This window comes from Camellia sinensis, chromosome 8, assembly GCF_055761805.1.
Source record: "Camellia sinensis isolate YWXY chromosome 8, ASM5576180v1, whole genome shotgun sequence".
NCBI lineage: Eukaryota > Viridiplantae > Streptophyta > Magnoliopsida > Ericales > Theaceae > Camellia > Camellia sinensis.
This window is the reverse complement of record NC_138968.1, coordinates 134938832-134961240: the sequence shown is the minus strand read 5'-3', so window position 1 is coordinate 134961240 and position 22409 is coordinate 134938832. Positions and strand designations below refer to the sequence as shown.

General features: G+C 37.2%; 2 pseudogenes; both read right to left on the bottom strand.

Moving 5' to 3' along the window:
• Nucleotides 1–158: 158 nt before the first annotated feature.
• Nucleotides 159–16427, bottom strand: LOC114293373 (G-type lectin S-receptor-like serine/threonine-protein kinase SD2-5; annotated as a pseudogene).
• Nucleotides 7959–8977, bottom strand: LOC145797134 (G-type lectin S-receptor-like serine/threonine-protein kinase SD2-5 pseudogene; annotated as a pseudogene).
• Nucleotides 16428–22409: the final 5982 nt, after the last annotated feature.

The window sequence follows — 22409 nt, the reverse complement described above, 5'->3', positions numbered from 1 at the left end:
TAAGGTGCATCTAAAAAAGTAAAAAAATTGCTTAAAATTTAAAAAATATTATCTAAAAACAAAAAAAAAATACGAAAAACAAAAAACACAATTTTCAGAAAACTGAATTCAGAAAACTAAAATCAAACACATTAATCTTGGTATCATGGAGTGTGATGTGCACAAATAAAAATCCTAGATTATAATTCCCTACATAAGAAAAGGAATACAAAAACTTTAAACAAATCAGCTGTAATTTGCTTGCTGGAGTCTACTTTCTTTACCTTGGCCCTAATAAAGTTGATGCCAATAATGCAGTAGCAGCACCAATGGCATTCACTTGGTGACCAGAACTGCAATTGCTCTTGGTACCACAGGAGTTGTGAAGCTATAATCCAAATTGTTTTCAACTTCAACTGAACCCTCCAAGACCTTAACCACCACTGACATGGAAGGCCTTCTCAAAAAATCACTTTGTAGACACCACACAGCAACCCTCATCATTTCCACGACTTCTGCTCTATTTGTCTGCATGTCATCATTGTATTTGTCAACGATATCCATAAGTTGTTCCTCTTCTACTTTCCTCTTAAATAGACCTAGTAAATACATATCTTCTTCAGGCTGAGATCTATCCAAATTTCTTTGCCCACACAACATTTCCAAGACTACGACACCAAAGCTATAGACATCTACTTTCTCAGTGATAATTGAGCTCAACCATTCCGGAGCCAAATAGCCTGGTGTTCCCCTCATCATTGTTACAACTTGGCTTTGGTCCTTATCAATTAGTTTTGACAATCCAAAATCAGAAATTTTAGAATGTTTTGGGGTTCGATATCTAAGCAAAATATTTTTTGCCAACATTCCTCATGGAGATAGGTTAGCCCTTTGGCTATATCCATGATGATGTTTTTTCTAGATTGCCACCCAAGTGTGAGCTCTTGGTGCCTTTGGAAGATCCATGCATCCAAGGATCCTTTGGACATGTACTCATAAACTAGAAGACGATACGATTTTTTAGCACAAAATCCAATTAGTCTCACCAAATTGACATGGTGAGTGGTGCCTATTGTCTCAACTTCAGCTAAGAATGACTTTTTAACCTGACCAAAACCATCGAGATGCTTCACTGCTACATTGGTGACATCACATAGTGTCCCTTGAAACACTGACCCAAATCCTCCTTTGCCAAGCTTATTATCGAAATTGCCTGTCATGACTCTCAATTCTTCGTAAGAGAATCTGGTAGGCATGCCTGGTAGTTGATCAATATAGAACTCATCAAGTTCCTCGGATTCTCCTTTATTTCTAATAAGGAAAAGGAAAAGGCAAAAAGCAATTACAAAAAATACACTAAAGAAAGCTGCGAGACTAGATCCCAATATGATTTTGACATGCCTTGATTTCTTCTGTGGAGAATCTGTTGGTAAAGGAGTAGGATACTCTGCAGCCAGAGATTTTTGCACTTTAAGAAACACAGCAATATTCTGATACCGTCCCTCATTATTCGTAAGAGTAAAGACTTCCGACAGTAGAAAACAACCTGTATATGCAAACATAGCAGCTTTGCATGAACAGATTTTTAAGCAACTCTTCTTGCAGTCCTCTAATAATATGTTTTCAACCAAGTAATCATTGTTTAAATTGAAGTAAAAGTAACTAGTATTGTTAAGCTCCAAAAGGGTGTGATACTGAGAATTGTTACAAGAAATGGGTGTAACAAGGGAACATCCAAGGCTGGGTTGCCTATAATTTATTTGCCTGAAAGTGCTGTTGCCGGTGGCTTCCTCAAGACAACTGCACTGTCCAGTTGAAGAACAGATGCTGTAATTGCCACACACCATGGGATAACCACAGTCACCAATAGATGATGTCAGCAGATCAGCCACCACATTCCAATTCGATCCACCCCACTCATAAGCCTTCAAATGGCCATCAGGCTCCAACCTCATGAACTGAGCTGACAATGATTGATGCAACAGGGATTTTCTGCCCCAAAAAGCTTTCACTCTCGAATTTAAGATATTTCACATCTAAATAAGATTGAAAATAGGGCAAGGGTGGATTGGATTCTACAGAAGCCACCAGAGTGTTATCCTCCTGAACCGTAAAAGAATACAAACCTGGAGTCGAGTTGGATGAGGATGTGGTGGAGGTGAGGTTCTGGCCAGGAAACAAAGTCTGGCCAACAAGTAAGGAGTCAGTTGGATGATCAAATGACTGCCAAACCGTTGCATTGTTTCGATCAAAGAGCACCAAGTTTCCCAATTCGGTGACTTTCAGATGTTGGCGTCTTCCAATCTCAAATCTCCATCTCGAGTGAGTTGTAAAGTGGCGTTAATTTGAACAGGACGGTCCCGGTTAGCTGACCAAACAAGTTGAGGGTAATTTATAAGGGAAAAGTTGCCGAAATGCAGAAAACTTGTATTTTGGAAGATTACAACACCGAAGAGGCATGATGATGGCTGAATTTGTTGTGTAGAAGGGCAATAGAAGCCACACATCATTTGTGAGGCATTGGATGGTGATGTTTGGAGGACTGGAGTGAGATTTGAACCCTGAATATCGGAGGAATTAATGTAAATTGAGGGGTTATTGATCCAAGAAGTAGATAACTTAGCTATTGGAGATGGAGATGGAGATTGGGCATTGTTGAAGAAGGGTAGAGAGGCAATGAAAAAGGTGAAACCAGCAGGAAGAAGATAACAAATAGAGCAAGACAGAGCTATTGGTGGTGGTGGTGGTGGTGGTGGTCTATCCATTAGAGCTCTGTTTCTTCTACGGAAGAAGAAAGCGGTGAGTTGCAAAGTCTCGAGGATTTAATGCACAGCCCAATAATGATAGAGAAACTCACAAAACCTAACCCCATACCTCTCAAAATGTTTTAAATCATTTATGTTACTGTCAAACATAATTCTTAAAAAAATTTAAACACATTAAATGATCAATACATCTATGGGAGTCCTCCTTTGTGGGGGTCTCAAACACTTTCCATTGCACAACCGAGGGGCAACGCAAAAAGCGGTGCATTTGTGCTGTATATATGAAAAATATTATGTAAATTAGTGTTATATATTATATAAAGGCTTAATAATTTGTTAGAATATTTTTCAATCCGCCTAAAATCGTTTAAATCGCAATTTGTCAATCCGTCAATTAATTTACTTTCAAACTGTCCGAATCATACCATGCACATCTACTTGAGTAAGTGTGTGTGTTTGGGGGTATGTTTTTTTATTAGTTTTTCAGTTAGTTTATTTTCATCTTTAGTTTAAAAAAAAAAATTTAAAAATGAAAGTTCTAGATTTTTGGTTTTTACTTGACCAGATGAATTGAAATTTTTTTAAAAATTTTAAAAAAATGTCGAGAAAGTACAGAAATCAATGTGTTTGGTTTCAGTTTTCTGAATTCAGTTTTTGAAAATTAAGTTTTTTATTTTTCGTATTTTTTTGTTTTTAGTAAATATTTTTAAAATTTTAAGCCTTTTTTTTTAATTTTTTAAATTCAGCTTACTTAGATGTTTTTTTTTTTTTTTGTATTTTTGGTATTTAGTGAATTTTTTAAAGATTTTTTAACAAAAATTATACTTTTTAAGTGTATTTATGTTTAAGTGTGTCTAAAAATTAAAAAAAATTAATTAAAATATTAAAAAATCAGTAAAAACCAAAAAAAAAAAAAATTACAAAAAAACAAGAAAGTAGAATTTTCTGAAAAATGTTTTTAAAAAACTGAAAACAAACATTTTTTTTTTTTTGGGGGGGGGGGGAGGGGCCTTATTATGGCTTATCCAATTCTTTTTGTAATTTTTTTCTAAAAAAATTACTTTTTAAGCTTGTCTACACAGATTCGGAAAGTAAAAAATTTTAATCAGTGTGTTTGGTTTGAGTTTTTTGAATTATGTTTTTTAAAAACTCAATTTTTTGGTTTTCGTATTTTTTTGTTTTTAATGAATATTTTTAAAATTTTAAACATTTTTTTTTTTACTTTTTTAGATGCACCTTACTTAGATGTATCTAAAAAGTAAAAAATTTATGAAAAAATATTTTAAAATTTTAATAAATGCATAAAAATATAAAAAATGTATTGAATTCTCATTTTTTTTTTTATATTTTTGGTATTTAGTGAATTTTTAAAATATTTTTTTCACAATTTTTTTACTTTTTAGGTATATTTATGTTAGGCATGTCTAAAAAATAAAAAAAAAAATTGCTTAAAATATTAAAAAAATTCAGTAAAAACAAAAAATACGGAAAATAAGAAAGTAGAATTTTCTAAAAAGGTGTTTTTGAAAAAACACAACCAAGCAAGCTGATCAGATTTGAAAAAATATCACCAAAGACCCAAAAAAAAAAAAAAAAAAAAAATTGTTTATTTGGAAGTTCCCAAACAAAAAACTGTGGAGGATTAGTTTTTCTTTAGTGATAGACACATGGCAATTCGTGGATAATGGGACAAAGGATTGGGATCTGGACAGAGGCTTGGGACAAGTAAAGGAGACAAAGGATCTTGACTCAACAATTACTAATGTTTGGGTCACTGAGCACAAGGTTTCCCTCTTTTGTTTTAGTTTAATTCATGTTCGTGGTGAATTAAACAAAAAAAAAAAAAAAAAAAAAGAACTAAGCTGAATCAAATCATAAAATTAACTGTCCAACAAGTATAAAAAGAACTTCACATCTCATACTTGCCATCGATACCTTAATGCATATTTATGAAGTATAGTTGAAGGGAGGTCTACTGTGGTCTATCCTACCAAAAGGGAGAACAAATTAATGTTACAACTTACAACTAGTATGTTGATTGGAGTAAACACCCTAATCAAGTTTTCGAAGGCAGGTGCATTAATTGAAGTGGTTCCAAAGAAAATTTATTTGGTGATCCTGAGGTATTGTCAGGTGATGCCTTAGAAATATTGTCAGGAATGTTGTGATTAGTGAAAAAAGTGTAGCTCGCGAATTTATATTAGGACATGGAAAAACAATAAGAGATTTGATATTTGGTGATTGGTACACGTGACAACTGATACCACTAAATAATTTTTCCTCCAAAGAGGATCAATTCATAATCATATCTGCCCCAAGGTGTCCCACCCAGGCTAGCCACATGCCCAATTGACTGCTATATATCATGCACCAAGAGGGTAACATTTCAAATTATTGGAATATAACCAACTACACACAAATTATTGAACAAGGATAAAATGATGTTAGTTTTACAGCTAATTTAAATGTAAATTATATTTAAATGTCAGAGTGTCTTGACCAATTTTGTGTCATCATGATATGGCATCTAGCTTCTTTGTTACTTACTCCTGCTTTCACCATCATCACTCTCTTTGCTATTCAATTCATCCAAATCCAATCATTTGGAATGAAGATGTTCTGAATGAATGAATGTAATCATTATGCTCTTTCATCCAATCAGATCAAAGCAAAGTTGCTTGATCACCATGCACCTCAATTGCTGGAAAAATTATTTCGTCATTCAGCGCAGCACGTAGTTGTACTTTTGACCAATCGCAAACCATCATGACCTCTGTTGCTGTTTCCTAAACAACCACCACAAATCGCAAACCACCAAGCCCACAGTTGTTTCCTAAACACCTAATACAAAATCATGAACCCTACACATTCTGTTGGAGAAAAGAGTTAAAAACAGTGATTGATTAAGAAGAATGAGTAAATAAAAGTAGTGAAAAGAAAAATTATTGAAAAAAATAGAGTATGAAACGTGGAGGCACGAAACTTAATCCATTGTCCTTTAGTAAATATAAACAGTGCGGAGGCAGGTTAGAACAGGAAAGGAGAAGCAAAATCCGTCCACACCCTACTTTCTCATCGGAGCAAAGAAAATCTATGCGAAATGGGACAGGAAATACGGGGTGGGAGTAGGGCGAGAGAAAATGACCATTCCCGCCATCAACACCTTAATGCATATTTATGGAATTTAGTTGAAAAGTGGTTTACCGTTGTCTGTGCTGTGCTGCCAAAAGAGGACCAAATAAATGTGACAACTTGTATATTGATTGGAGCAAAGACCCTAATCAATCAAGTTCTGAAGAGAGGTGTACTGCCTCCAAAGAGGACCAATTCAATCTTATATGTCCCAAGGTGACCCACCCAGGCTAGCCATATGCCCAATTGACTGCTATATATCATGGACCAAGAGGATTACATTCCAAATTATTGGAATATAATGGACTAAACAAAATTAATCATCGAACAAGTATAAAATATTGTTAGTTCTATGAATAATTTTATATGTGAATTATGTTTAACATGTCAAAGAGTTTCTTAACGGATTTTGTGTCATCATGATATGGGCATCTATGTCTTCTTTGAGACTGCTTTCACCATCGTCATACTCTTTGCCATTCAATTCATGAAAAACCAATCATTTGGAATGAAGATGTTCTTCTGAATGAATATAATCATTAGATCAAAGCAGAGTTGCTTGATTATACCTCACTTGATGTGTAATTCCAAGGTCATCAAATTTTCACAGATAAACTTGAGGAATTTCTCATGCTCAAACCTCTCAACCTTAAAGAACAAATCATTTATTTTTTCAATTTTTGGATGAATCACTAAAATTTTGAAAAAATAAATAATAAATAATAATAATAATAAAGAGATTAATGGCAAGGCAACAAGATGAAACTGGTTCCCCTATGCTGAAAGTTTGCATGAAGCTGATTGAAACCTCTCTTGAGGAAAAGCTACAGCAATATAATGACAGCATTGCAGCACCCAGGAAAATGAGGCATTACAAAGAGTTTCCTGGATTGTTTGAGCATAAATGTGAAGCTAAAATAAGACTAGGTGAAGTGATAAAAAATGAAGAAGAAGAAGAAGAAGAAGAAGAAAGAAAAGCGCACATACACAAACGAATGAAAGCATCGAGACTGGATCTCTTTATAAACACAAAGACATTGGCATACCATCCCTCATTAGTTGTAAAAGAAAAGACTTCCGACAGTAATAAGCAACCTCCCCTTGAAAAGATTATTAGCCATTTGATATGCAAATAATAAAGCTCCTTTACATGAACAGTTCTTCAAACAAGTCTTCTTGCAATCCTCCAACTCGGTTTTTCCAAGCCAACCTTGTTTCCCCACCATAGGGAACTGACTATAATATAAAGTATTTGGTATCTTTGAGCTTCAGAAGACTATGATATTGATGGTCATAAGAAGTGCTTGTTTAAAGAGGAATTGTGCAGCCGTTGAAGCTTCCATTCTCGAATTTGACAAATGGATTTCCTTCTGAAGCAGATTCAAAATATGATTGGGGCAGATTTAATGCTCAACAAGCTGGGCATTGTTCAAAAGTGCTGAATCGAACATGAAGGAAAGAAAATTAGTGCAGTACAGATTCGGTTTTTTTCTTTTTCTGTTACTGATCAGTAGGTTATGAAAAAACAAAGGGTAAAAACCATGGCAAGTGCATGCCACTCTCTTCTTGTTTTCCTAGTCAAGTTCAAGGTGAGGGGGGAAAAATGCACATTCTGCCGACTTAACAGATTTACAAAATGTTTTCTTTCCAAGCAATTCAAGAATATATCCCATCAACCAAATGAATTAGCCATAAAAATGGCTTTGAATTTGTCCAAAATATAAGCTGGCTTTGTTCCTTCTTCAAAATTAATTTACACTTCTTTTGGATAGAAAGTTTGAAAAACCAATTAATTGGCACTCTTGTTTTACTTGAGTCATGAGAAACTCACATCTTCTCACAAAATACCTATCTTTATCTTCCCCCGTTACTTTGGAAATTGAGAATGTTTGAATTTTAAGTATGGGAAATCAAATTTCGCTCACTACATTCATGTGGTTCTGTAGGTTTCACTATGGCAATGATGATGGAAGAAACTTCAAGAAAGATAAGAAGGAAGAACATTATTGAGAGTTGAAATTTTATTGCTGGAAGGAGACAATATCTAATACACCATTAATCTTTGTATCTTAGGGCGTGATTTGCACAGATAAAAATCTTAGAATATAGTTAACTACATAAAGAACAAAATACAAAAAACTTTTAACAATCGGCTGTAATCTATATGTTGGAGTCTACTTTCGTTACCTTTGTCCTGATAAAGCTAATGGAAATAATGGAGTAGCATCACCAATGGCATCCTCTTGGTGACCAGTGGCTGTGATCGCTCTTGGTACCACAGGAGTTGTAATGTTATAATCCAAATTGTTTTCAACATCTACAAAACCCTCCAAGACCTTAACCACCACCGACATTGAAGGCCTCCTAGAAAAATCACTTTGTAAACACCACATAGCAACACCCATCATCTCCACGACTTCTGCTCTATGTGTCTGCATGTCATCATTGTATTTATCAACGATATCCAAAAGTTGTTCCGCCTTTGCTTTCCTCTTAAATAGACCTAGTAAATGCATATCTTCCTCAGGCTGAGACCTATCCAAAATTTTCCGCCCACACAACATTTCCAAGACTACGACACCAAAGCTATAGACATCTACTTTCTCAGTGATAATTGAGCTCAACCATTCAGGAGCCAAATAGCCAGGTGTTCCCTTCATCATTGTTACAACTTGGCTTTGGTCCTTATCAATTAGTTTTGACAATCCAAAATCTGAAATTTTCGCATTGAAGTGTTCATCTAAGAGGATGTTTTGGGGTTTGATATCCAGGTGAAATATTTTTTGCCTACATTCCTCGTGGAGATAGGTTAGTCCCTTGGCTATATCCATGATGATCTTTTTCCTGGATTGCCACCCAAGTGTCAGCTCTTGGTGCCTTTGAAAGATCCATTTATCCATGGATCCATTGGACATGTACTCATAAACTAAAAGCCGATATGACTTTTCAGCACAAAATCCAACCAATCTCACCAAATTGACATGGTGAATGTTACCTATTGTCTCAACTTCAGTTAAGAATGACTGCTTAACATGACCAAAACCATTGAGACGCTTCACCGCCACTTTGGTACCATCGCTTAATGTCCCATGAAACACCGTCCCAAATCCTCCTTCCCCGAGCTTATCGTTGAAATTGCTTGTCATGACTCTCAATTCTTCATAAGATAATCTAGTAGGACTCCCCGGTACTTGATCGACGAAGAATTCGTCAAGTTCCTCGGATTCTCGTTTCTTCGTTAGTATGAAAAAGCAAGAGGTAACCACAAAAAATACACCAAAGAAAGTTCCGAGACTGGAACCCAGCATGATTGTGACTTGCCTTGATTTCTTTGAAGGAGAATTTGTTGGTGCAGTCGAAGAGGGATATTCTGCCCGTTGAAGCTTCCATTGTCGTATTTCACATAATTTATGAAACCTAATCCGGATTGAAAATAGGGCAAGGGTGGATTGGATTCTACATAACCCAACAGCCTGTAATCCTGAACTGTAAGAGAAAACAAAGCTGGAGTCGAGTTCCATGAGGATGTGCTGGAGGTGAGCTTCTGGCCAGGAAACAAAGTCTGTCCAACAAGTAAGGAGTCAGTTGGGTGATCAAATGACTGCCAAACCGTCGCATCGTTTCTGTCAAAGAGCACAAGGTTTCCGGATACGGTGAATTTCAAGCCAAAGACAGACTTTCCTGATGTGTTGGTAGACCATACGAAAGTGCCATCGGCGTCTCGCAATATCAAATCTCCATTTCCAGTGAGTTGTAAGGTGGCATTAATTTGAACAGGACGATCCCGATTAGCAGACCACACTAGTTGTGGGTCATTTACCGTGAACGAGTAGAAGGGGGAAAATAAATTATTCCAATTGAAGATTACAACACCAAAGAGGCATGCATTAATATCAGGGCAATAGAAGCCACACATCAAACGTGAGTCAATGGATCCATTGAAGACGGGTGTCAATTTTAAGATAACTTCGCTGGAATTAATTAAAATTGAGGGGGTGTTGATCCAAGAAGTGGATAAGTTCGCCACTGGAGATGGAGATGGAGGTTGGGCATTGTTCAAAGGTGCATACGTTATGAAAAAGGTGATAGCAGCAACAAGATAATAATAAATAGAGCAACAATACAGACAATAAGGTCTATCCATTATCTGTTTCTTCTTCTTCATCAGTTGGTTTTCGTTCTGGTTTTTGCAAAAGCAAAAGGGGAAGACGGTTGAAGATGAAAGGTGCGCTGCAAACTCCAGATTTTGTGTCGGCAAATGCACATTGAGAATATAATATTAATAAAAAATAATTATAAACTTTTAAATGAGTTGATAATCAACAATTTAATATAATATCATAACATATAATAGATTGATGAGCTGCCGGATAACAATCCAATTAGGGGCGGAGAATGCAAAACGACACATAAAGTGCATTTCAAATGTTGTTTACCACGCCTAACACTTTTTTAGTTTTTGTTTCATGGGTGAACACAAATTTTGTTAGCTATATCTATGGGCACAATTTTTTTCTGCTGAGCCATTAAGGCACCTGGAGACCCCATTTTCAATTTTATTTTATTTTTTATTATGTATACGTATATTTTATTAAAAACTTAGAAATCTCCCGCTTAGTTTATCAAAGATGTAGAGACTCAAAACATGATTTGGTGTCATTTTTTCAAACCAATAATTTTACAATATAATCATATATTGTATTTTATTTCACGGTGAATTACACTAACAATTCCTATAGTTTAGGACTCATGTCATTTTGGTCTCTGAATTTTCAATTGTGACACATTTGACACTGAATTTTGAATCTTGTTTCAAATAAGAACAATTGAAGATACTATTGCTCAATTTCAAGAACAAAGTCGTCAATTTGATAAAATATAAACTAATTTGACAAAAATAAATGTCAAAAAAATATTTTTGAATTTTTAAAAATAATTTCTATCCACCAAAAATAAAATTATGTAAAATTGATAAATCTTTTAGACATTTAATTTTTTTTACCATTAATTTTTACTATGTGTTTGGATTATGTAATGGGTGGTTGTTAGAGTTTTAATGTGTAATTCGATATATTTAATATATGAAATATTTTTAGTTTTGAATTTTTTGATTTAATGAATTGGGTTAATAATGATATCAAAGTTGTCGCCATATTTGACTTTTAGAAAAATAGAAACTAATTTTATGAAAATAAAACAACTACCCATTACATGATTATCATCCAAACACATAATAAAAATTAATTTGTTAACAAAATAAATCAATGTCTAAAAAATTTATCAATTTTATATAATTTTATCTTTAGTGGGTAGAAATAATTTTTAAAAATTTAAAAATATTTTTTTACATTTACTTTTGTTAAATTAATTTATATTTTATCAAATTAATAACTTTGCCCTTGAAATCGAACAATGGTATCTTCAATTGTCCTTATTTGTAACAAGATTCAAAATTCATGGTCAAATGTGTTACAATTAAAAAGTCTGGGATCAAAGTGACACAAGACCCAAACTATAGGGACCGTTAGTGTAATTCGCCCTTTATTTTAAATGGTTATCATCATTTTATTGATTTAATGAGTTCTACCACACATGTAGGTTATCATATTGTGCGACACGGATAGAGAAATTACAATGAAATTTAGTTATCTTGACTTTCCAATTTTGTATATTAAAAGGAAAATTGTATTGAAATTTAGTTTTAAATCAAATTTAAATGATTTTCAAAATTTAAAATAGCATCAAATTACATTTTGATTATAATAAAGTTAAAAGTGAAATTAAATTTCTTTTGTTCATATTTTGTTAAGGGAGAATAATTTTTATTTTTCATAAAGAAACGTATTGTATAATCTTACACTTCTAATGTATTTTGACTCAAATTTTACTTTTGTCTCTATAGTTTCAAATTGAACAAGTTTGACCCATACACTTTATATCCAATTATAATTTAGTCAATCCGTCTACATCTTCATTAATTTTTCTTATATGTACACTTTAAAAGATTGATAAGTGTCCCAAAAATAATTAACTTTAACCTCTAAGTTTTCTAACAATAATATTTATGATTTGTTGTATAAAATTTCCCCCAACATAACAAAGCATATGACAGCAATGGAGTGAGTAGCAGAGCACCGGCCAACATCCTCCAAATTTTTCCATAAAGGATTTTGAATACCATGACACCTTGCACTTGCGTCTTAATAAAACTCTATATTTTTTTTTCTATCTTATTTAAACTATTTTTTCTAACTTATTTAAACTATTTTTATCTCATAAATTATAAGTAGAAACTATACCAAACACTCTAATAAAAACTTTCGACATAAAAAAGGGAGAGCTATAAACAGCACCATAAGCTGCACCAAACAGCGGCATTCATAAATTAAAAATCCATGATTTCTTGTCACGATGTTCCACCAATCTTAACAAGTTCAGATGGTGAGTGCTGCCTATTATCTTGACTTGCTCAGCCAAGAAAAAGACTTCTTGACGTGGCCTAAGCCATTAAGATGCTTCACTGCAACTTTGTTGCCATTGCTTAGAAGAGAGTTCCTTTAAAGACCTATATCCATATCATCCTTGCCAAAGTTTCCTTTTGAAGTCATATCAGTCAGTGACTTTGAGCTCAATCCCAAGAGAATCTCATGGGCATTCCCAGAAATTTTTTATCTAAATAATCTTCCTCGCTTTCATCAGTTCCTCTCTTCTTCCTTGAAAAAGAAAAACACATACGGAAACTATCTATGATACATAGACTGGGGAAAAAATGCTCCAAGGCTGGATACCAGTTTGATTGTAAATCTGATTGTTGACTTAAACTGCACTTTATACTGCCTTCATTGAGATAATCTATGTTAGTATATATAGAGCGTTTTCCACATGAATTTTAATTGGACACTTCACTTAAACAAAACAGAGCAGCCTTGCAAGAGCAGTTACTTAAAACAGGTTGCTTGCAACTATTCTTCATGTCTGTGTATTCATGGTATTTGACCTGTCAGCCTTGACAGTGAAGTAGGTAACAATGCTCAGCTCTACAAGCTTGTGATATTTTGAAGCTTTTCAGGACAAGGGAGTAATTTCAGAACATCCAAGATTATGATGCTTATCATTTATCTGCTTAAAATAGGGCAAGTGCAGTCCACGCTATGGTACCATATCTACTGCAAATTAGTAGTGGTTCAAAGGGTATGCAACAGACACTCGATTAGGCACTCTGAGTAGAAGAGGGCCCTAATTACGGGTCTGTTTGGTAACGTTTACGTTTTCAGTTTATATTTACAAAAATTTTATAAACTGGTTTTTATTTTTTTTTTATTTATTTTTAGAAAAACATAAACTACAAATGTGTTTGGTAATTGACAAAATGTTTAAAAAAATTTAAAAATATAAAAAAGTGTGAGAAATGGCAAGTGGTGGCAAGTGGTGGCAAGTGGCGGCGGAAGACGGTGGTGGAAAGTGGTGACGGTGGGTGGTGGGTAGCGGGTAGTGGCGGATGGTGGCGGGTGGGTGGTGGTGGTGGTGGGTGGGTGGGTGATGGTGGCGGGTGGTGGGTGGTGGGTGGTAGCGAGTGGGTGGTGGTGGTGGTGGTGGTGGGTGGCGGGTGGCGGGTGGTGGTGGCAGGTGGGTGGCGGATGGCGGGTGATGGTGGGTGGTGGCGGGTAGGTGGCGAGTGGTGGTGGTGGGTGGGTGGGTGACGGTGGGGGGTGGTGGGTGGTAGCAAGTGAGTGGTGGTGGTGGTGGTGGTGGTGGCAGGTGGGTGACGGATGGCGGGTGGTGGCAGGTGGGTGGTGGTAGCGGGTAGGTGGCAGGTGGTTATGGTGGGTGGGTGAGTGACGGTGGTGGGTGGTAGCGAGTGGGTGGTGATGGTGGTGGTAGCGGATGGCGGGTGGTGGCGGGTAGGTGACAGGTGGCGATGGTGGTGGGTGGGTGGGTGACAGGTGGCGATGGTGGTGGGTGGGTGGGTGACGGTGGCGGGTGGTAGCGAGTGAGTGGTGGGGGTGGTGGGTAGTGGTGGCAGGTAGGTGGCGGGTGGGTGGTGGGTGATGGTGGTGGTGGCGGGTGGTGGGTGGTGGTGGCAGGTGGGTGGTGAGTGGTGGTGGCAGGTAGGTGGCGGGCGGTAGATGGTAGTGGCGGGTGGCAAGTGGTGGGTGGTGGCGGGTGGATGGCAAGTAGGCGGCGGCGGCGGCGAGGAGTGGGTGGTGGTGGCGAGTGGGTGGCAGGTGGGTGGTGGCTGGTCGGTGGCAGGTGGGTGGTGGTGGCAGGTGGGTGGTGAGTGGTGGCGGCAGGTGGTGGTGAGGGGTGGGTGGTGGGTGGTGGTGGTAGAAGACGGTGGTGGAAAATGGTGGCGGGTGTTGGCTAGTGTTGGGTGGTAAAAAAAAAAAAAAACTCAAAACAGAAACACATTTTTTGAGTTTACATTTTTTGGTCAAATTTATAAACTGAGACCACTGATTTATAAATCAAAAATTTACCAAATAAGTTTTTATTTGAGTTTTTAAATTTTTTGTAAATATAAACAGAAAACTAAAAACATAAGTGTTACCAAACGACACATATTATATATACATAAAAGACCTTTTAGTCAAAATAATTCTAAAAAAACTCTCAATGGAAACAAATAAAAATAATTAAATATTAAATTATCAAACAAGAATACCACTTCATAAGTTATCATAGACTATTGGTCAAATCATAAAGATAGAAATACTTCGAATCAAAAAAAATAAAGATAGAAATACAAAAATGCATTCTCTTACTCAAGACAAAAAAAAAAAAAAAAAAAAAAAAAAAAAAAAAAAAGAAAAAGAAAAAAAAAATTGAGTCCTTAATTATCTTGATTGCAAAGGTTAGGAACATTGTTATGAATTTTAAATAAAATTTATAATAAAAAATTTCCCAGTATAAAAAAATTATAAAAGGCTCCAATTACATTTTTCTGCCTTGCCCTCAAATAGGCTTGCCTGAGGAACTCAGGTGTCCGTCCCCAAATGGTCTGATTTGGTCAACACTAATTATAAAGAGAGCAAAACTTCCACTAGGTAGCATAGCATAATTCGTGATGTACTTCCAGAAATAAAGATATATTTGGAATACGATTTAGGGGGTCAGTGGCTTAGGGAAGTGTCTTCCAAAACAAATTATCTGCTTTGGAGCAAGAGGACTCCCAAGAGGCCCGCAGTTTCATGCCACAGACAAACTGTGAGCCAATGAATCCTCAAAGAAGGACGGGTGCCAATCTACACTTCATTGGAATTAATGAAAGTTGAGGGGCTGTTGATCCATGTAGTGAACAGTTTAGCGGTTGAATGCTCAACAGGCTGCACATTGATAAAATGTGCAGAATCGATGTAAAATGCAATAGCAAGAAAAATAGCAACACAGCTTTCAATTTATCCATTTGCTGTTATAGATCAGTAGGTTCCGGGAAAGCAAGGGGAAAAGCATGTCAAGTAGAATGTGAATTTTTTTTGTTCATCATGTCACACTCTTTTTGTTTTCCCAGTCAGGCTCAAGGTGAGAAAAAAAAAAAAATGCACATTCGGCTGACTAACAGACGTACAAAATGTTTTCTTTCCAAGCAATTCAAGAACATTTCCCATCAACCAAATTAATTAGTCATAAAATGGCTCTGAATTTGTCCAAAATATAGGCTAGATTTGTTCCTTCTTCAAACTTAATTTACTATTTATTCACACATCTTTTAGAGAATAAAGTTTGAATGGTAACCCACTAATTGATGTTCTCTTGTTTTACTTGAATCATGGGAAACTCACATGCTCTCACAAAATATCTATCTTCTTCCCCTTCACTACAAAACTTGAGAATGTTTGAATTAAAACTATGGGAAATCTAATACTGCTCAATACATTCATGAAGTTCTATATGTTCGGTGGCAATGATGATGGAAGAACTTGAAGAAAGATAAAAAGGAAGAATATTGAAAGAACTGAAATTTTATCAGTGGAAGAAGACACTTTCTAAAACACCATTAATCCTAGAATCGTGGGGTGTGATTTGCACAAATAAAAATCTTAGATTATAGTTCACTAAATATTGGGCTTCAGAGGATCTGGGTGTGTAAACATGCAATTTTACCGTGGCCTTTGACCAAATTAAGCAGAAATAACGACAACCAGCTTGTAAGATTTACTAGTGAAATTTGTACAAGACTTCTAATTAAGAATGGTGTGAACAGGGAATTTTGCAAAGCCTTCATGACATGTTTGGACAGCTTCTTCCCTTGTATTGCAATGTTTCTAGAGTAAATCGAAATCCTAAAACATTCAGTCCAAGAAAGAAAAAAGAAAAAAAGGAGAGAAAGAAATAGAAAAAATTTAAACAATCAACTGTAATTTGTTCGTAGTCTACTTTCTTTACCTCGGTCCTAATAAAGCTGATTGGAAATAAAGGAGTAGCAGCACCAATGCCATCCTCTTGGTGACCAGCAACTGTGATTGCTCTTGGTACCACAGCGGTTGTGAAGCTATAATCCAAATTGCTTCCAACATCTACAGAACCCTCCAAGACCTTAACCGCCACCGACATGGAAGGCCTAATGGAAAAATCACTTTGTAGACACTACACAGAAACCCTCATCATCTCCACAACTTCTGCTCTATGTGTCAGCATGTCATCATTGTATTTATCTACAATATCCAAAAGTCGTTTCTCTTCTGCTTTCCTCTTAAACAGACCTAGTAAATGCATATCTTCCTCAGGATGAAAGCTATCCAAATTTTTGCGCCCACACAACATTTCCAAGACCACCACACCAAAGCTATAGATATCTACTTTCTCGGCGATAATTGAGCTCAACCATTCGGGAGCCAAATAACCTGGTGTTCCCCTCATCATTGTTACAATTTGGCTTTGGTCCTTATCAATTAGTTTTGACAATCCAAAATCAGAAATATTTGCATTGAAGTATTCGTCTAAGAGGATGTTTTGGGGTTTGATATCCAAGTGAAAACATAGTATAAACTGAAGGAAGCTCTACAAGTTCCTTCACTAAAAGTTCACAAACAAATCAACAATAATTCAACATACTTGAAAGAAACTTTACAAACAACAATCAACATACTCAATGAAGGTGCTTTCGGTCCTATTCGAAGAGTTGATTCATAATCAATTGACCTATTTTTCGCCTTCTGCTTTGTTGTGTTTTGAAGAATTGTATATAGTTTTTCAGCGAGTCAAGATTTTGATTGAAGATTGTTCCAGCAAAATCAAGATGGGGCTTCTCATGCAAACCAAATCGATTTCCAATACTGTTCACGAACTTACAGTTGATTTATCGACTTTGCTAGATATTTTTCCTGCGAAGGATATGAATTTGAATGAAGATGTTGAAGAATTAGTTTCTCTTATCAAAAAAATATTCAATGATGAAGACAATTTTAGATCCTTCTAATGATAATCTCATGAGTGAAGTATTAAAAATGCTTGAAGGGGTTCCCAAATAAGATCTTCCCAATGGACATCTCAAGCTTCACCCAAATCAACACAACTCACTAGCTGCTCGACGTGAACACCTTCATCAGGAATTTCCTCTATCTCTCTGTTACGTATATATGGAAGGGCAAGATTGTCCAAAAAGAAAAAAAAATGTTTATGTGTCCTCCATCAAGTATGGGCCTCTAGGTGAGGAGGTTTATGAAGGAAAAATTTATTGACTGTCGTTTTCACCAAAGAAGGGCCAATAGAGAGGGGTTTTCCAAATTTTCCAAAAAAAAAAAAAATACATAATATTGTGGTGTCAATTAATAAGTGAAAATGTGACACAACATAATCTTGACGACATGACGTACCCTATCTAAAATAGGCTTCTGGGTATAATATTGATTACCGTTAAAAATAAAAGTGAAGATGTCTTTAACACATCGACTAGAGGTTTTAAATATATTGTAAAATTGCATGAATCTTGAGAAAGAACCTTATCAAGTCACAAAATATAGTACACCCTGGCTTTTCAAGATCACTTTAATATTTGAATTTTGAAATATAAGTTTTAACTGTAAGGGGTCCAAAATGAACAGTAATAATAATATCACTTAGAGAGGCAAAGCTATGTCAATGAGTCAATAATCTGGGTTGACTAGAGAGTGGATAGCCAGGTGAGGGCAGAGCAAGTGATCGAAAAAAAGGAAATAGCAATGCAATAAAAAATAGGCAGCACATTCCCCTAATCTCGAAAACATTCTCTTTTAAACCTTGGGAATTGGGCTTTATTTATCGATTTTTCCTTGATATTAGAATATACCTGTAGACACTCCATTTTTGACCGACCTTAAGACTCAGACGTCATCGATTGAGCGCTCGGTGATGGTGCATGTTGTGCTCGTTTCGAGGTTTTGGAGTTTTCGGCTGAATGCCTTGCCTCCGAACCTCTGAACTCTTTGTGCTTTGGCTCGGTTTGTGGACCAAGCCTTGTTTCTCTTCCTTGGAGGGAGGGAGTGGTCTGTTGACCACCTTTTTGTGGTCGCAAACCACTTTTTGTTCTTGGAGACTAGTTTATGGATTTCGGAGCCTTCGGCCGCACGTCTTGTCTCGGAACCGCTTAATGTTCTCCGTTTGGCATGGTTTTCGAACCATGCCTTGTTGCCTTGGCCTAGAGGGCCACTGTGGTCTGGGAGACCACTTTTGGTGCCCGTAGACTAGTTTTTGAGGTTCTCGGCTGCGCGCCTTGCCTCCCGGACTCTTGTCTTACATCCGTTTTGGTTTGTTTTTGGTACAAACCTTGTTTTCCTTGTTTGGGAGGTGGTACAAGGGTGGGAGACCAGTTCTTCCCCTTGGAGACCATTTTCCTTCCTGCCAGCCAGTTTTCTGGTCGGCTAACTGGTTTTCTTGGTCTTTGGACCACCTTTTCTGGTCGGCCACCACACCACCGCCTTGCTTTCATGCTGCAGACCATCTCCCCCCATGGCCGATCACTTTCTTCTCTGGTCAACCACTTCCACTGGTCGGCCAACCAGTAGAAATAGCTGGCAGTGGTCGGCAGCTTTCCATCACCTTTTCGGAGATATTTTTAGGCCAGCAGTAACAGTTGGAGGGCACATAAGTGATCCTCCATACACGTGTATGGAGGGATGGCTTTAGGCCTAAGTTTGTCCAACAAGCTTAACCTTTGGTTCTCTATATAAGAGACCCTCCCCCTCCCTCCTCCAGGTTCAGATTTTGGTGCTTGAGAGTTATGCATGCATCTTTGTATCTATCTTGCATCTTCTCTTCATTTTTGTGTTCAAAAGTGCATTTTCATCATACCATTGCACACGAACACACACTCAAACACCATATTCTTGTTGCTGAGGCTCTTTGAGGTTGGTTTTGGGGTCTTTAGACTGGTTTTGATCAAGGAAAGTTGTTGGAGTTGCAGCTTTAAAGAGGTTCTACAAGGCAAACTGGAAGTATGGCAGCAAAACTGGTCGGCCGACCAGAGAAACTAGCTGGACGATCACTTTTTTTGGTCTACAACAATGGCAAGTGGTCGGCAGGTGGTTGGAAACACCAACAACTGGTCGGCAGCCCTCCCACAGGTCCCCAAGGTGAGTTAGAAGCTTTCTAGAGCTTTGTGCAAGGTTTTGAGAACAATTGCAAACAGAGGCAAGTTGGGGCATCGCGATGGATTTCCGAACGAGGCGACCGAGCATGCATACACTTCTCGCCTTGAGGCTCTTGCTTTACTGCTTTACTTAGCTAATTTGCTTAGCCAGTTTATGCTTTGGTTTTGTACTTAATTAGTTAATGCGTTTAACTATTCAATTTGTGTTGTAATAGCTTAATTAGTTAGCTAGTTTTGTGATGTAATAATTAGTTTAATTAGCTTAGATTAGCTAGTTAGCTTCTTATTCGGACCCTCCTGTGAGAGGGCGTATTGTTGTAATAAGCGTGCGTGTGTGTGATGCATGTCTTCCAACCCCCATTTCTTTCTCCATTTTACTTAACCGCTTACGATGGTTAGTCTTAGGGCATATTTTGATTAGCATCCTTATGCTTGCATGCGTGCATCATTCATCTGTCTTGCATACACCGGGCTCGGCGCATCATACAAACTGCATTGTATTTCAATTCCAATTTGAATACATGTTAACCAAGCTACATTTCCCATTACATTTTAGATAGCTGAGCCTATCTTAGTTGCATTTTTGCATGTGCTGCATTAACCATCTTAAACATGAATTAGGATCATGCATGATTTCTATCTAGTTCTCTGTTTTGGCTCGGAGTACACTGTGAGTGTTTACGCTTTAGCATACTGCATGAGATGTGTATGTTGCCATATTAGCATGCTTGCCATGAGGCTAACTGCTTAGTTGATTAACTATATGAATGCCTGTGGGTGAAGGTTGGATTATTTGAATTGGAACAATTCATCAAAATCCCCGTCTTAGCCTACTTGCGAGTAGCAAACCTTAAACCGTTATCAAACAAACGAACATGCAATGTTTTGTTCCAACTTAGGCGATCTAGTTTATACTTATATGCTGTGCACATCACATAGTAAATTCTAGGTTAATAACCAGAATAAGGACACATGTGTTTTCAAAAACAACATATCATGTTAGTAAAGGCCGATCTTTGATCGGGCGAGCAGGGTGGCTCATTGCATGACCTTCCCCTTTCGTATCCAAGTTCCCGAGCCAAGGTAACTTTGGTGATGACGGACACGTGGCCTTAGGCACGAGTCAGGGTTTCCTAAATTTCCCAAAATAAAACATTTAGGTGGCGACTCTGTATCTGGCAAAGCAGTCCATGTTTGGTAGTTCTTTATAAAAATCAATTTTCCAAAACGATTTGCCAGATTTGGACTCTTTGGTGATTTATCGGTTTCACATTGCACTTTGTGAGATTAGATTCAGAACCGTTACATTGAGTCCGAACTGTAGTAGCTAAAGAACAAACGAATTCGCGCCCTCGTGCACAGAGCCGAGAGTTCTCGGGGCAGTCTACAATACCAAGTGACCAAATAGTGCGGTGATACATGTCGCATGATATTGCATCCTGAACCTCCAGGCCTTGGTAGACACATGTCCTTTGGCATGTACTATTTGTTTGGCACAAAGACTCGGCAAGTGCCATTGTACTATCTGTTTGGCACGAGCCTCAACATATACCTCTTTGGTACGACCCTCAGCAGATGTCCTAGTTTTCGCGACACCTGCCTTCTTAGTTATGTTTTCTAAGACACTTACTCTTAAGACTTACGACCTACTATTAGCCACACTGATGTCTATCTCAGCAACTCCTCCATCCTTAGCCACCTAACCACAAACTCCCTAGTTTCCCAAAGCATGGGCCACAACAAGGGTTGTGCCTCGTACCAAGCCCAAGGGGGCTTCCTTAATCCTACCTGTACAACCGAGATAGGTCCCTAACCTGGGTACATGGAAAGGGAGTCTCTTATTTTCGAGCTACCCTACTCCCATTTTCACGGGGTTTCCATGGTGTACTGGCATCCTTGGTGCCTGTTATCAGCTCCAACCAATAAGCGTTGGGCCCTGCTATCAGCGCCAAACTATATGTGCTTCGGGTCTGCTACCAACCCTTGGCTATTAGTGTCTTGTTATCAGCGCCAAGTGTCTGTGCGTTATCTTGTATGGAGAAGGCCTATCTCGAAGGTTGTTGTGCCTCAGAAGATGGTCACAGAGGTTGGAGTTGCCACGCTCCCCTTCCCTTAACATGGACAAAGGTGGCGCCATTATAAAATGGACAATGCTAAGGTAGGGTCTACCTCAGCAACTAAACCTCGGCATGTAACGCCCCAAAATAATTAACAATCAAACCATCTGTGACATTAATAAATAACATTAGATTTTGAATATATATCAATTCATTCATGTGATTCCGTTGTACAAAAATAACACATGCAATTATACATTCATAAGTCCTACCCTGAATCTATAGCATGTGCCACAATAAGAGACTTAAATCAAAAGATAAACAGATAATTAAATGCCCTAAAGGCTACAACTTTCCAAGATGATGCTTGGTTACAACAAAAGTGAGTCCAAGCTCAATACAATTAAAGCCCTAGGCTTGTACAAAAATAAATAGAACAAATAAACAAAAGAAGCCTTCAGCTCCAAGTCCTCCCAAGTCATGTTCTTGGCGGAGTCATATCATCAACACTTGAAAAATGGGCTTTCCTACATAGGGTGAGCCAAAGCCCAGTAGAGATACTACAACACAATATATGAATCTTGACAAAGCTATAAGGTGAATGCATTGCAATGCTCGTGCCAAAACATTTTATATCTCTTTCCAAAACAATGCAATAACAGGTTATATCAAAATTATGAAATAATTTCATTTATAATAGAAAACAGGGCAATGAATCACAACTCTGGAAATCTCTAAGTACGTGTCTGCAAATAGGCTATACAAGTACTACCAATTGTCATTTTTACCGGTATTAACCGGAAGGCTTGACACTTAACTGCATGGGTTTCTGGACTTTCACCAAGGACACATGGGTCAACATAATAGTATAACTACACCCCCTACCCACATTCACCACAGTATTCACTCTTT